General features: G+C 42.8%; 1 protein-coding gene across 1 annotated transcript in view; it reads left to right on the top strand.

Annotated features, from left to right (window-relative positions):
- adam19a (ADAM metallopeptidase domain 19a) overlaps nt 1-15,029 on the top strand; it is a 140,885-nt gene that overhangs the window by 65,119 nt on the left and 60,737 nt on the right. The gene's annotated exons all lie outside the window — the stretch shown is intronic.

Here is a 15,029-nt window from a genome sequence, read left to right as displayed (position 1 = left end):
ACAGAATACGTTGCAGGAAGTTGGAGATGACATGGATAGTATTTTTTAAGTCGCTATTGTTGGTTTGTATTGTGTAGAGTTGCACAATAGGAGGACAAATGCCAATATTGGATAACTGTCTTAAAGGGGCTAGATGCAAGTTAGCCATTTTATACTCATTACTGCCACCTCAGTTCATACATGTAACTGCACCTTCTATATTAAGCTCGTGCATGACGGCACTTCGGACCCGAAGTAACAACTTTTTCAGTGACAGTGCAGGATTTTAGAGGCAGCTGTGGTGAGTAAGTCTGGGCTCATTCTACACATTAGACATTGTTGGAACATGTAGGGGGAGGAAAATACTTAAACCTGAAAAGACTCACAGAAACAGAGTGGCGTTAGGAGAGTTTTATTGGACATGAATCTTAATTGGGGCTCAGTCCAGGGGGGGCGGAGGAGGGTCACAGCACAGCTGGGAAAAAGCTGAGCGATGGATGAGGAAGCTTAAAAAGGGGATCCTGGACGATAAATGGCTGAAGCAGGAATGAGCAGCTGCGGTGATTTGCTGTTGCGAAGGCGTGGCTTGAGATGACGCAGTGAATGGATGATTGGTGAGGAGCTGCCAGCGCTGAGGCAATGAATCATCTACCAGAGAATTAAATCAAAACAACCGGACTTACATTTGATCAAGAAGCCGGCTTTTTTCATGGCTTATTGTTACAATGAAAGTCCAGTTGTTAAATTTTCATGCTAGACTGAATCAACCACCTGGACAGAACTGACTAAAACTGAACTTTTTTTTACTGACCATTTTCACGTTACCTTGGCTTGTTGTTTTTGGCTGCATTGGCAAAGAAATGTCAAACCTTCTTTATGGTTTGTTGGTGATTTAATGTACGGATAGCGATCATTTGGCGATATATGGTGCATTCTCGATACTGTATCCGGAGCTGCTGGCATTGTGTGAGAAAAGTCAAGGACATGATGATGGTCTCCACTGAGCTTTCCTTATTTTTTTGCTCTTCCCACTTTTGTTTTATGGTGTTGACATTAATAGAAAAAAAATTAAAACATTGGACCTGACACGCTACAAACATCGCCCATTTTCATCGCTTGCTATTTCCCAAAGGCGACCCTCACCTTGAAACAAGCCCTGATGCAATCCTCTCGTCACGCCGTCAAATCATCTCTCCCAATTTGTTCCTTCGAGAAGCGCTTTTATTTTCCCATTTGCCACTTTTCACCTTTATATTTCCCACACCTCGATCACTGTAATTATCTCGGCAAGTATAATTGGTGGCCGGACGTGTTGCTGATGGAACGAGGCTCTTGTGTGTTTGTAATAATAACAATAATTGGATGTGCCATGACATATTGGAGCAGACCTGCGTGATTGTGTAAAAATATCTTTAGATTTCGATTAGGTTTGGTATTTGCGTTAAATGGCCGCCGTGAGACCTGTTCATAGCGACACAGTGTAGCGATATAGAGATGTAATTGGCAGGTCTGGAGGTTCTATGGGGAGCAGTGAAAGCCGGGTCCAGGGCTGTAAAGGTGAGCTTGTCCCTGTGATAGCATCGCGAGGAGCCGTGTTAGAAGCGGGCGGCGCGTAGGACCCCAGACGTGCGCCGACTCCCAGAGCGCCTCATTCCAAATGCCCCACAGTCATCCACAGCAGGGGGGGGTGGGGTGGCAAACGTGTCAGAACCCCCCCCCCCCCCCCCCCACAGGAATATACCGGCTTTACATTAACACGCAAATGGATAATGTCTCAGAAAGCGATACGTGGACGTTTAAATTGGAATTCATTTGTGATAAGATAATCGGAGTAGACAGGCTCCACGCAGCGGTTTTAATGGAGAAGAAAGTAGCATTTAGCCATTTGTAGATAATGCTGTAGGGTGCGGAATACAAATCAGATTGTGTATATAGGGTTTCACTACAAGACTGTATGAGATAAAAAAGGAGATATTGCGATATAAAGATATTTTACTAAAGTATGTCCTATTAAATCAAACAAATCATAAATCAAAAGCAATTTGTTTGTCGTCATATTGTGGCGGAACAAGACTTGATACATATTGAGTTAATTTGCGCAGGACCTCCACCCCAATATGAAACCGGCTGTAAAACCACGATAACAGGAATATTAGAAAGTTTTGACTCGTGTGATGTAACTTATAGAATAATGCATAGCCCATAGAGTTGAATTTCAGTCTCACTGCAAAGGAGTTCTAGTTTGAAAGGTCCCCTCTGTAGATCAGTGCCCTGTGAGATGAGGTTACTGACACATTAAAGGCCAATCATCTGCCAGTTAGTCCAGGAGGAGGCTGATTCGGGGACTTGACTGACAGCGTGCTCTGAGGGCATAATACTTTCACAACTTCTCTGATAATGAAGATAGATGTGTCTTCTGTAACTCTGGCAGACTATGTGGGGCTTGAGCTGCAGGAGGTTAAATGTGATTCACTGTAAGGACAAGGTGTTATTACTTTACACGTGCTACAAGAGAAATAAGCAAACATTCCTCTGCACATGCTTTATTCTATTTAGGTTGCTCTAAATCAGTGGCTCTCAAGCGGTAAAGCTTCAGGACCCCCATTACCTTCGGATGACAAGCCACGATCCATATTCTATTTTCCACAGATTCCAGTTTTTATTGAACAAGTAGTAGATGAGCCTTTAAGGCTGAAAATATGATAGAAACAACAGTAACATTGATTTGAACTGGCTCTGGTGGTGTTTCCATGCAGTTTCAGACTTGAGTCATGTGAAAAGCGCTGGGTAAATAAGCTTCCACTCATGAAAAGGGATGAACCATTTTGGAAAAAGTAATGCACAGTGCAAAGCCTTCTCCAACACATCCCAGGGAGTCTCAATGGGGTTAATATCAGGATTGTGGCGGCCAATCCATCTCATGATCCCTGAACCACTCTTTCACAATGTGAGCCCGATGACTCCTGGCTTTTGCATCTTGCAATATGCCCGTACCGTGAGGGAAGAATAAATCCATTGATGGAATAACCTGGTCATTAACGATATTCAGATAGTCAGCTGAGCTCATTCTTTGGGCACATGGTGTTGCTGAAACTAGACCTGACCAACTGAATCTGCCCCGGATCAGAGCAGTTAGTGAAGTCCAGGTGGTCAGGCAGTGTACGTACAGCCTGGAGGATTCACTTTTGGGGAAACTCGCATAATAAGATCCTCGGCCAGGAGACACAGGGACACTTAGGTCACTGTAGAGGACAATACAAACCTAATTAATTGCACCCCATGGTATTTAGAGGAAATTTGACCTCTGCATCTTTTTTAATCTATTTGTTAATTTGGTCAGGACAGGTCATGGTAATGAATGCATGCATGTAAGCTGTTGACCTCTACTCGATGTTTCAGCCAGTGCTTCAGGCCAACCTGTCATGAGCGGTGTTTGACCACAGTGCGGTACCCACGGACCCTCTACATCTCGAGCCAGGATCTTGGTCAAGCAGACTCAGAAGCGAAAGAGGAGATACTTGCAATATTCAGCTACGTACGATATGACTGTCGAGTTTGCGTGAAACTCATCAACTTTTAACGTTGAGAATTATCCCCTTCCGCTGAATCCTTTTGACAGAACCCTGAAGTTGTGAAGGAATATGTTTCTTTTACACCCATTACAGCCTATTGAGTCTGCGGCGGCGTCCTACTGGTTTGATAGGGTTTCAGTTGCTCGGAGACTGATGGATGAGTCGGAGGCGGCGGCAGCAGACGAATGGGGGAGCTGTCACAGACGGTTAGGTAAGCGGACAGAGAGAGAGGAGCCCTGAGACAACAGTGATGAATGAGCTGAGAGCAGATGAGACTGTACACAATAGACCTGTGAAGGAACGCCGGCTCTGGGCGCCGGAGAACTGGGGCTGTGGATGCTACATACATTTTCATCTCTCACACAAACCTTACCTGTCAAAGCCGTTTTGGACTTTTGAGCCTTTGGGTTAAAGTCGAGTTTTGCAGAGCTCAAGATGTTTATAGCCTCAAACTAAGGTGCTTGAAAACAGTTCCATCAAAAATGTGCAAAAGATGTCAAAGTTAGGAGAGAGGGATTCTTTTCACTTTTTTTTTTCCCCCTGAACTTTGCATGCTCACTTCCTACTCTTAGTGGATGACATAATGACCCATGATTTATCTGTTTTTACTGGACAACTTCTCACTGGCTGGAGCTGCTTTACTTTGAAAGTTTTTTGAAAGTTGTGTGTTAGTTTTTCTGTGTTTGGTAATACTATTTTAAGATTACAAGTCTATTTATCAAGTGCGGATGTAGCCTCGGGATCGAATAGACTCTTTTTTTCCCCCTTTTTGCTGGGGCGGTGCTTGCTTTAAGGCAGCCCCACCAGCGCAACTCTGTTTGTGCTGGAGCCTGGAGCAGTGAATGTAGGTCAAGAACTCAATCTGGGCAAACGGGAGGGGGTTTACTGGGAAACATTACTGGAAACTCTGCTCTGCTCCTCCACTGGGAACACAACTAAAGACCGCCAGACTTCACAGAATACATTACCATTTAGAAAGGGGGAAAAAAAAGGAAAAACTGCAGCGTAGGATGAAATTACCGTCGGCTTTATTTGTTCGGCGCATTCCAGTCAAAATCTTTTGTCAGATACGGGTGTGTTTGGATCTCTGGTATTCACAAATGACTCCATCACCGGGCCAACAAAAGCAAACTCAGAATTTGGAGCAGCAGATTGTACTGTGTCAAGCCTTTGTGTCTAGTATATTTGGGAAAAGGAGCAGACCATAAACATATGTAAAGGACGAACGTGGCTGGCTCTACTGCAGACAGCACAGGAACGATCTGGTGACAAACAACAGCTTGATAGTTCAGGCAACGGCAGATTGTAATTGTATGAACTTAGAAACCTCATCTCCTTCAATGTTTTATAAGAAAAAATGCTTTTGGGCTCATCCAAAGAAAGCACCCTTCATAGGCTTTAGGTAACAAGTAAAGAAGAAAGAGTGTCCAGCTGATATCTTCTGATATGTTGGTCAAAGTGCACTGTTCTATATGACTTTGGTAATATTTGGACAGGCACAGAAGCAGAGAATGGGGCTAAACAAACGTGACACTGAGAACATTTCAAATCTTTCTCTTTGTTTTTGTGATAAAGAGTTATTTTCTAAAGAAGACAGAACACTAAATCTTGCACTTCCTTTGCAAAATAAATGTTGTAGCAACAGCTGTTTCAAGTTTTCGCTGAAGTTGGTGCAAAATGTTTTTTACTCTGTGAAACAAAACATCGCAGTCTCTGCCTACATTGCTTGAAGCAAAAGAAAATGTCTTCCTCTACTGGATAGGGCGTTCATCTTTTTCAGTGAAATGATAGTTTATTGCTTTTTTAATTTTCAAATAGTACAGATTGAATTGTTTCAGTGTTCAAAAGACTTTTTGCGAAGTCTGACAATGCCACATGGGTCACACTGGTCACAGCGAGTTTATGAATCTGTGTCGACAGTATCACTGATGAACAGTATTTATATGATATGCAATGTCTTTTCTTTCTTCTCTTTTATTTCTTATGATAGAAATTCAAGTAGATTTGAAGGACAAATCTGTGCTTTGAAAATCGCTTTGTTTCTGGTATAAAGGATGCTTTCACTGAAAAAAAAAAGTCATTGTTGTCACTGAAAAGTTTATTTAGTGTTCTCTTCTGACTCGGCTTGCTCCGTAGAGCTGGCACAATGTTTGGACATGTTGTTGGTTAAATTCCCAGTCAATGAATGTGAGTCTAAACATAAACATGGCCCTGTGAATGCCGGACTGTGGAATGTGTGTGACGTAAGGCTGGATATGCCTCTGCTGGCCTCAACAACCGTGACAGAGGGCTGACACCAATCTGAATCACATGCCTGTAACCAATCCCAAAGTACAGATTGCATTGTTTTGATCATTCTATATTGAAACAAGCTAGTCGCCCATTTGCTGAACATTGCTCATGCTGCAATCTGGTTCTTTGTGTTCGACTTGGTACAGTTCATCTCTACATAAATATATCTGTCAGCTAAGGTGTTGTTTGTCCTTAAACTTCTGTTATTTGTTACCGTTCAAGCGGAAACTTCTCATGGCACTTGAGTATTGGCTCAGTCCTCCTATATGCATATTTTTTGCTTTTCCTCACAAATGGGGATAAAGGATGCTGCATAGATTTGTGAAATGAGGCTGCATCTGTAATACCCCTGAGATAATACCTTAAATCAGTTATGCCAGACCTGCACTGTGCCCTCATTCCTTACAGTGTGCGTTGACATTTCAATGCACTGCTCCTATAGGTCAGCAGCCATACGGGGGACATTTCCCCTCTTTAAATTCAGCTGGTGAAAAGCAGTGGGTAAATCCTCGGGGGCAGATGTAATCACCTGAAAGAGAATTCCATCTGCTATCTCATTAGGATTTTTCATTACACAATCTCTCAGTTTCACTTTATAGCTGTTCAGTTCTGAGTTTATACTGACCTTTCCACAGTCAATTATCCAAGCGATGCTATAAGCATTTTACCAATTAGATACAGCAGTGTGATTATGAAAAGGTGTACCACAAGGCTCAACACTAGGGCCATTGTTGTTCTGATTTGTTTATCTAAATATAAAGCAGGGTTTGTTGACTCCTGGGACTCCTGATCAAAGGGTTCACGCAAAAAGCTACTATTAACTCATTGTCCAATACCAGACAATAATACTATCATTGTGATTTAAAGTGATGAGCTGTGTCTTTTGAGTTACTGTGACTTATCATGAAACCGAAGCACTGAGAAGAAAAAAGCAAAAAACAATTATGCAATTAAACTCTACACAATCATTTGTTTAGAAAGTGATGACAGTAATAAGGTAATGGAAGTCATTGCCTGTTTGCCGTGAAACTATAAAGTGAATTAAACAAAGTCTACATTATTGAAGAACAGCCTCTGGGGTTATCGGGAAAAATTAAATATTAATAACGTCAACAAAATCAGCTGCACCACTCAATTAGTTTTCAGGCTGGCGCTGAGAAGCCTTATCTGCACCTCTCACTATCTCGGTAATGCTTTAAAGAGCACATTTAATTGAAATTTCCCATTTTCCATTGAGGGTTGGCAGATCGAAGAGGATGCTTAATGAAAATTGTGATTATGCCCTAGATGATAAAATGAGTAAAGCATGCCATCTATTCTACTGGTAATTGATTAGGCAGATTTCACAAAGCCTGCGTGTTCCCATTAACAGAAGGCATGCATTTCACTCTGACAGGGGTGACATTGTTTCACATTCCTTAGGGACAGTTTCTACAACGTTTTACACTGGACACTCAAGAATCCAAGCAGTGGTTTCTGATTCCGGTCCAGCATGCATGAAAACGCATAAAAGCATGTTCAGCAGTTAATTAGTTGTACTTTCTTTATCGCTAACTTTTAACAAAACACATATTTAATCTCTCAGTGGAGTTTATTCTGGTGACGTGACCCGTCCCCGCACTGCAGCTGGCACTTTCTCTCCCCTCACTCTTATCCCTCCCTCGCCCACTCTCACAAAGGTAAAACACTTTTACCTCTTTGCCCCATGGATCGATGACGGCATTACACTTTTCTAAGGCATGTTGATTTTGCACAACAGAGCTCTGCTGCTAGTGCAAATGCCTATAGCTGTTGCTGTATTAGCCTAGGGGTTTATTCGTGCATCTTTCTAATTATTAAAGTGCTTATCGGGCGATTTATCCTTCAAGCTCCACTCTGTTTACCCTGCTCACACTGCAACAACAAGTGGAAACCACAAACATGTGCCCCTGGCTCTGAAAAGACTTGTTCTTATCGTAAAAATGCTGCAAGACTTGCTTTTCCCCTCTTAAATAAAATAGTTGTCCTCAAAGAAAGGTTGAGCTAACATGTGTCTCATTAGCATTACAGAGACCCTTAACATTGGCGTAGTTAATCGTATTCTTCAAGTAGCAAGTGCCGACAAGAACCATAAATCACTTGTTGGTCTGTGAAGCTGGAGATTCATATGAGTCAATTGTACCTTTTGTAAAACACCAAGACCAGGGGTGTTCATCGATCATTCATAGGGCCACAGATCGATGGTCAGTGCAGTAAACATTTGAACTGAGTGCATTTAGTAGAGGTTTTCTTGGGCAAAGTGTGCCAATTCAATAAGAAGTCGAAGGGCCACCAAAAATTGATCCGAGGGCCGGAGTTGGCGCCTGGGCCGCACTTTGGGCACCGCTAATCTAGACCATTTGAAAGCATGTACCGAATGTCTACCCAAGCCAAATCTATTGGCGTTCTCCGGCGGCCGACTTGACAAGGTGTTAATTAGCGCTGCGCTCACAACAAGACCTTTTTGAGTAGTCCTTTGGCAGCAGCTGTTAGTGCCCCATTCCCCATCGATCCTCATAGGAACCCTCCCTTTGAAGCGGCTCCATTTTAAAAGTGATTAAAATCAATAATGAGCTTTGTTCTATTAATCTACTTCAATCCATTGCATTGGCTCAACGTTGGCTCTGACAATGACTGGCATTTTGGAGGAAGCTGCAATACCCTGCGCCTTCCCCACTAAAGAAGTACGGTGAGGTGCTGGCGTTTAGGCTGGCAGGATGAAGGGAGGAGGAGAGACGGAGAGTTTTAAGATGCATGCAGAATCAGATGCCTTTCAGACGGTGCTATTTGAGACACATTGGATTTTCGGAGGCCTAAGGAAAGGTCTTGATAGGGTATGAGTCATTGGTCGATCTGCGACAGGCAAGCAATCAAAATATGTGTGAAGGCTTACAACAGTGTGGTCAAAAGCACTGTGACTCACCGCTGACTCCAATCAGATCCAGCGGAATAATCACACACAAAATCTGGAGTATTTTTGTCGATGAGCTGCGGCCAATCACAGTGCCAGTGTTTGGTTCAGAGCATCAAAAACAGGACACAGCACTGACAAATGGCAAAGTATTAATCATAGCTTCCCACTTGGCAATTTGGAAAGCTGGCCAGTTTTATGTTCATCTCATATCGCCAAAAGCATCAGCCTTGACATTTTAAAGTTTTCCATATTATTGAAGCAAACTCAGTCAATCCACAATTCTGTTGTTGCTCATAAGTGATGAAGCTTTAAGACCGTTGGCATTCGGGATGCGCTGATCCGATAGTGGAATCAGATATCGGAGCTGATACTGGGAAAAAAAACGATATTGGTTATTGGCTACAAATATCCGATACCGAATCGATGCCTGTTTTAGCTCTCACCGTAAAAAACACAAGGTCAGACCCTGGAGAACTGAGTTTTAACCTCCACAAATGTATTTTTGATTGCCATGCAAAATGCGGTGGGTAGCAACAGCATGCTAAAGCTAGCGGCAGCATGCTAAAGCTAGCGGCAGCATGCTAAAGCTAGCGGCAGCATGCTATTGCTTGCGGCAACTTATCAAGGGTGGGTCAGAAACGATGAAGATATATATAAAAGTAGTCTGATAAAATAAAAGGCTATAAATAGCAGATCATACACCCAAGGATATTTAGTGTAGACAAGTCCAATGATCCTTGTTAAACAGAGAGAAGAGGACCATTCACTTTTTCACTCAGGGAAAGCCACTTTTACTAAGTCGATTGGTATTGGTTAATATATCATATTGTCAGATACTAGAGGTCAACCGATAGGGATTTTTCTAAGGCCGATGTCAATTTTTGGGGGGATTTTTGTTGGATGATGTGCTCGGCCGATATTTTTGACCGATATGTTTGGTTGATTTTTCCAAATGTCTGATCTATAATCCTATAAAAACATATTTGTCCACTCCAGCACCGGCTCATTTTATTTTATCACTTTAAATTCAATAGTTTCTGTCCCAGTTTTCATTAGTTGCCGTTAGCGTGCTGTTACTAGCCACAGCATTTTGCGCAGCATTCCAAAATACAATTGCAGAGGTTAAAACTAACTCAGTGATTGAGGTTCTGTGATTCAAAATGACATGCAGCATTTAATAAAAATCAGACCACATTTTATGACCAATTTAGGCAGAAATGTTCCGAAGGGTTCACATAGTTTTCCCACTCACTGTGACCAATTTTCATCGCGATGTTTCTCTGTTCCCCTGAGGCCTTGGAAGTTGGAAGAAAAGACGAAAAGCCTTTTCTAACCCTTTTTGGTCCTGGAGATAACGGCTTTTATCGGCGCTAGATTGGCTGATAGCAGATATTTCGGAAAAATCCTCTAGCAGATCGATGCCTCTCTAGTTGGCATAACTAAGAATGCTTTTGAATAGTTAAAAGTGGGCCTGTTTCTCATGGCAAATACTGTAATCCCAGCAGTCCTGTCCTAACAGCTGTTGACATTAAGTTCACTCGTACGGTGGAACTGGGACAGGAAACAGGTGACAGTTGGGGCCCGTGGCCTGCACTCTGCACTACTTCCTGCTTGGCATGCGTACAGGACGTCCTACAAAAGCAGCTGTTTCGACTTGTAACCTTATATGCCCGCTTTGCTTTTCTGCCTAGCAGCACAAACAACTATGACCTGCCCATTGCTGTTTTAGTAGCAATACACAGATTACCTCATTAGCTATTCCAATCATCAGACAAGCATGCCTCCCCATAAAGTTAGTGTTTACAGTTTCAAGGTTTCTCTGTTGCGCGCGCTCCCCGTAGACGGCGTATCCTCATCTGTCAGGCGGTGACCTTCTCAACCGTCTGGACCGGTGTGGTCGAGGCATCGCTTAGAGGTCTCCCATTTCACATCACGCCTCCTCCTGCCTTCCCCCTGTCTGCTCCGTCTACTCGGCCCACGTCCACTCTGACTGATAGACAGGCAAATCACGCCACACGCAAGTTTCTCCAGGTCCTAAACACATCAACTTCACGACTTCTGATAGACAGCAACAGCAGCTCTGTGGAAAGCTGAAGGGATTTGTTGTGGTATAATTGAGTGCAAGCAGTGTTCCTTCTGACATACCGTAGAATAGGTTATTTCAGGACGAGCGTCTGGCGTCAAACATGCAATATTAAAATGCTAATCGCGGCATGCACAAGTGATCAACACCATGAGGCAACCGAATCCTCACTGTAAACCAAGCAGATTGTTCTTTCAAGCAGTCTTTGAGGGCACAAATAAAAAGCACGTTAATATCCTTTCCACTTGTTCTCCTTGACAGAGGAGAGAGAAAACATCTGTCTCGCAATAGTCGCTCTGAGGATTCCATTAAAGCAGCACCCGATGATCTACAATCCGACGCAGCACCTAAGAGGCAGCAGTGATCACTTTAGATTTCTCCCGCACTCTCTCTCAGCCCACTTTATTTCTATTTAACTGGCTTTCTTGGCGCATTCTTTCACATAACAGTCTTCTCGTCCAATCGGTACAAAAAACTGAAATAGCTCGGCCTCAAACTGGGCGTATTATCACCATTCACTCAAAGTAAAGGAATTAAAGGGAAGTTTTTAGAGATTTCTACCCTGTTTGAATGCTAGAGATGGTTTGTAATAAACTAAAGTTACTGAGGTACTGCACTTAGAGCTTTTGAGGATATATTGAGTAGGGATGGGTATCGAACTCCAGTATCATAACGGAGTCTATTTTTCCACAAACTGCTCACACGGCAGTAACAATGGACACAAGCTGAGAGGCAGAAAACAGGCTTTAGCTCGAGTATAGTTCACTTATTTTACTAAGTTTTCATTTGGACTCAGTCCCCAGAACTACAGCCAAATCTAACAGCTTTGATTTACTATAATAATGATTAAAAACAATTGTAAAGTAAGTGAAGTATTTTAACTCCCATATATTAAGTGTATGCGCTAATGGGAAATAAAATGTAGAGTAATAAAAAAATAAATATAGGCCAAGGATTAATGCCTACGTATACAGTAGCCTCTATCTAACTTTTTTTCCTTTTAAAGTACCTATAAGAATACCGTTAAAGTACCAGATCGATAAGGATCGATACTACTACTCTTATCGATGCTCCTTAACGATACCCATCCCTAATATTGAGTAGTTTTGGTTACTACCTCTTCAAACCTACTTCAAACTGACACGCTGCAGCCTGTTCTGATACTAGCGCCGATGTCAGACAGTAAACTACAACCACAGAAGGGACAGAAGTGATTTTCTGGAAACTGGAAACCAGGCCGATGGAAACGCTGAGCTTTCCTTTAACCTCTTAACCCCCACCTGAACCGAGCACATTTTCTCCAGTTTGGCTTTTCTGGATATTTGGGAGCCGAGCCAGAACGGACTGAAGAGCTTCCTTTACTTTCGTATCCGCCGCCATTGCCAACACGGCCACTGAGATCAGACCCAGATGTAACATGTAGGGAAATGATAATTGACCGGAGTTTACGGATGGCTAAGGCCAGGCTAGCTTTACCCAAATCTAAAACCTTCTTGGAAAAAGCATCACAATAGCGACAAAAACGACAAAAAAGTGATGAAAGTTCACTTTTTGAAGAAAAACTCAATTAAAAAACAACAAAAAATATCAACATTAGCAACAAAAAAGTGACAAAAACGTGATTAACTCATCATCATGAACTTGTTTATAAAATGTCCTAAATATTGATCAAAATGTGCCAAATCGACATAACCTTGAAGCATTATCCTCCGACGCGCCCTGCAGCACTTCTTAGTCAATTGAGGGATTAGTGCTATCATAAATCTCTGACTCGTCCGTGGAAACACCTGCTCACTCGCTTAAAAGGAGGGAAGTCCCAAATGGCCCTGTTGTTGAGTGCGAGGGTAGCTTACAAATGCTGATCAAAAGTGATCAAGCATCGTTTTGAAGCCCTTCCGGTGATTTATGTGTGACTTTGGAACCACAGCGCCCCCACTGGTCTGATTGATGAACAACACTTTCTGCATGCCACCAGTCAGAGTCGGCGCCCTGCACAGTTCTACTAAATGTACTGCTAAACAGGCCACTCTGAGCCCAAATTAGAGCCATAATGTGAAGTGGCACGACTCGGCACACCTGTTGTGCTGATCATTTAGCGCAACAGGTTTTAATCCATCTGTTACACTTTCAAAATAACACAAGGAAACAAGGCAAAGGTTTGGGCATCCTGCAGAGTTAATACCGAGTTAAGCCCCCTGATATGTCATATAGCATTAACTTTTTACACACATAGTCTTACGTTTTCTTCCAAAAAGTGTTTCTCTTTGACTGATTTTATGCTATGGGAATGTCTCATCTGTGACCTGATGCCAGATCATTTCATTTTCTCATTTGCTTCACCGTTCACATAAGTAAAATGGATCAAACCAGAGAAACACTTCCTCTTGGCGAGTTTATTCAATCTATATTGTTTGGAATCCTTTCGAATGACACTCCCGATAGATTCAGTCCAATACATTTGCATACCAGCCGTGCACAATATTTGCAAATTCACTATGGCTGGATATTAGAATGGTAAAATTATATTTGCAATAATGAATGCACTCGGTCATATTGTAGCCTCCACAGAACACATATTCACGAGCCAAACTGCATTCGCTGGGAAGGCAATAACAACTGAAATTGCGAGCCACAGTGTTACGAGAGGAGCAAAAAATGAAAGCGGCACATTTCCCTCGATATTAAATGTCACATCTGAATGGGGAAGTAAGGTCCTGAAAGTTTTTTGTGTCTACATTGCACATGACCTTGTTTGTTTGGGCTTCACACATGGGTGAGTGTCCATGGCGAGGCGCTGGGGCCCAATTAGAGCCGCCGTGACAACCGCGGGGTCAGTGGAGAGGAAACGGAGGACAACGGCGCGTTTCGGTCAACGGCAGAGCGTCAAGTGTGCTGGACATGAGCTGACATCCGCCTCTGACGCCGACGCTGCGAGACAGACTTCAGCATGTGCAAGAGAATAGAGTTAAAAGTACCACTTGAGTGCATGAGACGCTTTTGTGAAGGGCTTAATATTTTTTAAGTCATAACTGCAGCTGCTTTTATTGTTAATCCCATGAATGAAAGCATAATTGTAGGACGGCACACACAAAAGACACTGATTAAAGTCGATTTGGACAATGAAACACTTTCACGCTTGATTGCAAAACTACAGCATTTGCTTATTATAATTTCATTGTGATCCATATTTAATATAATCAAGCTGATTTGTTGAGTTTGCTGCAGTTGGTTAGATCTTTGTTCAGGAACACTATGTGCCCAAAGAATGAGATCAGCTGACGGCCCTGACATCCTGAATGACCAGAGTCCAGATCTTAACCCCATTGAGAATCTTTGGGGTGTGCTGGAGAAGGCTTTGCGCAGTGATCACACTCTCTCATCATCAATGCAAGATTGTGGTGAATAAGCTGTAATGTAATGTGGCAACTGTTTTTGGTTCAAGCAGCGCATCTACTATAACAAGGTCGAACTGCAAAAAAGTTGACATTATCACAAAATAAGTTGTAAGAAATCGACAAAGCTCTTCTTGTTATACGTGACATACCTTGGACTCTGGTATTGTCCTGTATGTATGTAAATGTACTGTGAACCTTTACTTGGCCCCGAACGCTAATTTTCCTGATGGTTCGTGCGCCCCCTGAGCCTTGGACTTGGCTTCACTTTGAACCGTTTGAGACGTTTCACATACCGCCGTCCGCTTACGCCCCTGAAACAGTTTTCCCATCGCTATGGAAACCCGTGTCTCTTTTGTTTCCCGTCTTATCAGCGCGTCCCGTTCACGGCGTCTGTCCCGCCGCATGATGAATGTCCCCCTCAGCTCTTCTCCACACAATATGCACATTTCGCCAGCATTCTTCAATTACCTCTCTGTTCGCCTGCTCTCTCAGGCTCGTTAGGCACACAGCCATTTTTCTTTAGATAAGGAGGTCTGCTTACCGACGCTTTCAGCCCCGTAAAGCAAAACACAATCTATTGTTGGCCTTAATTTCATTTGGGTCATGGTAGATATTCTATATACGCCGCTGTAATCCGTTCTGATATGATTATATAAGCAAAAAACAGCCGTAATGAGGATTGTGGGAGAATGTTTTTTCAGCAAAATGAAGGGGACTACTGTAAATCACTACACGCTGTCCTGTCACAGGTTTAACATGCTGGCTACAGTGTGTGT

This window comes from Gobius niger, assembly GCF_951799975.1.
Source record: "Gobius niger genome assembly, chromosome: 21".
NCBI classification, from domain to species: Eukaryota; Metazoa; Chordata; class Actinopteri; order Gobiiformes; family Gobiidae; genus Gobius; species Gobius niger.
This window is presented reverse-complemented; position numbering and strand designations above follow the sequence as displayed.